This window comes from Zerene cesonia, chromosome 26 (assembly GCF_012273895.1).
Source record: "Zerene cesonia ecotype Mississippi chromosome 26, Zerene_cesonia_1.1, whole genome shotgun sequence".
Lineage (NCBI taxonomy): Eukaryota > Metazoa > Arthropoda > Insecta > Lepidoptera > Pieridae > Zerene > Zerene cesonia.
In genome coordinates, this window is record NC_052127.1 from 515874 (window position 1) to 519426 (window position 3553).

Consider the following 3553-nt stretch of genomic DNA (forward strand, 5'->3'; position numbering starts at 1 on the left):
CGAATTTGTGCAGAGGTAGCTTAGAACAAGGAGACGGACATAGGATAATTTTCATCCCGGAAATCCCACGGGAACGGGAACATGCGAGAAAAACCCCGGGTCTATCTTTCCTGCGACTACGCGGGCAAAGCCAAGGGCGGAAAGCTAGTAAAAATAAAGCCCAGCTTCGGTGACAGGCTTTTGCGTTAAGGATCTGACTGTTATATTAAACAAACACGAAATAGTGCGATGTACAGTTATGCGAATGTATTTTAAAATATTATGGTACATATCAAGATCATTAGTTTTCTTATGCTATACGTTATATCTATATACCGCGCGAGAGGAAAAGGCTCCTAAGCTAGTTATTAATGATAATTAAGCTCAATGAATTGGGTCCTGCTGATTCGGTAATAGATATTAATCTTATTTCGCCGTCACTAGCGTGATTTCATACCGATTTAATACGCTGATTTCGCGTAAGAAAATAACAAACATCCTTACAGCAACTTGCAAACCTTCGCGTATATAATGTTACGTCTATGAAATGAATCTTGCTCCTTCGGTAATAAAGATTGCTATTTATTAGCTCAATGGCCGCTCTCGCGTCCGCCCATAAGGTGAACGCGGCGTCTCGCCAGTGACTGCTCCGTCGCGCGGGCCATTTCAATATAGGCGGGGGTCAACCAGCGAGCGACGCGACCCCTTTAAGACGCGGCTGTTATTTGCTTAATGTCACTTTGATCAACCGTATTGCTTGACGACTGGACCGCTTTGAACGTTTGCTTGAGTCATAGATGACTGAGTAGATTGGTAAAGTGTGCTTTAACAGATATTTATGTTTCTACTCGATATATATATGTAAGATCGATTCTTATTTAGAATCTTTTTTAAAATTTAACTTCAATTAAACTTATACAAATGGATAATCAAGCAATTTCATTGAAGTCGACACTCTGCACCGATACCTTGAAGAATCGCCAATAATTTTTTTAAAGTAATAGTAATTTTAGACACACTCGAAATAAACAATAACGTAGGGAGACTCTGAATTACCAATATCCAAAAAAACGGCACAAACCTTAACGAAATTTTAAACTTAGTTACGGCATATGTGCTAGTCACCCATCAGAAATTCATCGATCGTTTTAATTTTATTTTCAATGAAAACAAGGGTGGAAACAGCGTGCACCCTCTGCGATATTTGAAAGAGTTTAGGGTTGGTAGACTTGTGTATGGCCTTGAAAACACCAGAAATGTGTAATGGATTTAGTATGGTGTATTCAAACTTATTTCTATTAACATTTTCATCGACGTCTAAATGGATGTTTTTGGCTGTAATCTAGTTCTATAAACTTTATAACTATAAATTTAAATGTCCCAAAAATTTCATTTAAGAAATCAGTACATGACATCCATATATAATTAGGAGAGTTTATACTAGATATTTACGATTGTCATTATATAAATAGTATCAGGATATTATGAATATAGTACAGGCGTTTTAAATAACCCATTATATTTGGAAAAAGAGCCTCCCTTCATCGGCCGATCACACGTTGCCTTTAATAATATAACGAATTGTTCGGCCGTCGAACAGACAAAGGTGTATTTATTAATGGTTGACACGGTATGCGAGCGACGCGGCGGCGGCGGGGGAAAATATTGAATTTTAATTTCGTATCTTGGTGCGTGAAATTGAAATGTGCCGGTGAAAGAGAAATTTCAACCGAAACGGGCTTTGTAGTTGAGTGTTTTTTATTGAAATACTGACTGCATTTACCCCAAACCCAACGCGAGCGACGAATAACGTTCAATGCTCAATGTTAGCATATAATTATAGTGTATAATTGAGTGATATAGCATCATCAATATTAGGCGAATTCTTCTTTTATCAATAGTCTGCCGTATTTTGTATTACGCTTTCGAAAAATTATGACATCTCTAAAAAAGTACCTGATTTGGAGTGACCGATAAGTGAAGTTACGAGAAGATATTTAAAATGATCATTAACAGTAATACAAAAACACGTAACACAGAAGATTAGCACGTTGTTGTATTCAGCTACACTACCATCGCCCACCACAACGTCTAGAGTTATGCTAACCATCCATACTAAACACGGTCTATTTCTTTCCAGGTGTGAGCGCGAATAAGATCGCCAAAAGGACGGACATAGCCCCCAACAAGGGCGGTCCGTTCGCGGCGGCGTTACGCACTCTCGCCAAGAACGCCGGCCCAGACGCCAAGGACGGTGAGTGGCACCCGCTTGATCCCCCCCACCACCACCTGCCCCCCACCTCGCGAGCGATCGTGGAAATGTGCAACTTGTACTAGATTGATCTGAACCGAACCTCCCAGGAGGGCTTTCGAAATAGTGAATTGAATCAGATCTCCGGGGAGGTTGGATATGAAATTTTTTATATCAATTGTATGTGACAAACTCAAAGTTATGATAGTTGATTTATTGACAATAATTGTTTCAGCTAAGGATATATTTTAGAATTGTGTTTCGGTTCTAATGAACTTTATAGTGTAGAACGAACTCTAGTTGAACAATTAAGTGTCACAAATGCAGAAAGTTCAAGACACTTTGGTTCCAAATTGCTTCTGAAGATAGTTTAGTTCGAAATAATGTGGGTTTGATAGTTTGTGGGGTTGCAGTTTGCACGGATGGTACAGTTGCGAACATGACAGCTGTATTATTAATTTATTTTATAATTTTTTTTTTTATTTAACTCTTCAACAAGATTGCACATAGAAGGAAACTTAAAAATAATAATAATAATGATTATAATAAAGCGTACAATTTGTTTGGCGGCCTTATCACTTAGAAGTGATCTCTTCCAGGCAACTAGGTATTTATTCAAATAGGCTCCGATAATGCCTTTTAATTCGTCTGAACTTATGAACCCAATATGTAAATCTAAAAGAATATAAATAAATAAAAATGTGAATATTAATTACAACAACCGCGTCGTCTATTTGTGCTTATGATAAATGTTACGTGTTCCATGTAGGATATATAAAAACATGTCAATGGTATACCGCAAGGGAACATATTAGGTCCACAGATGTTTCTAATATATAAAAATGGAGAGATCATTACTTTAATGACCGAATACAGTTCTATTTCCATCTTAATCAACTGTTATAGATTTTCCCTCCCAGGAGACTGATGTATTTATGAAACTCGACGTGTGGTGCATACTCGAGTAATAATAATTAATATAGACATATCTTCAAGTTGGTTGTACTTTACACGATTGCTCGACACTTTTATTTTTCGTTTTTGTTTAGTAAATAAAAAAAATGGAACGTGTTAATTAATCGAAATAATAATAATGAAGACGTTAATTAATAATGTTACTAATCCTAACATAGCAAATAAGGTGTATCTAATTGACGAGGTTACTTTTAAAACGTGTGAATTCGATTTTGTATTGAGCACTTTGCTAGCGGCGTTCGTCTCGTAGTGTGCGAGGGGTGATATCAAAGTGGTCAATACGGGTCGCAACAAGTGTTACGTGGGGTTGGTTGCGCGCGCGCAGGGCCAGCGGCGGGCGGGGCGGGC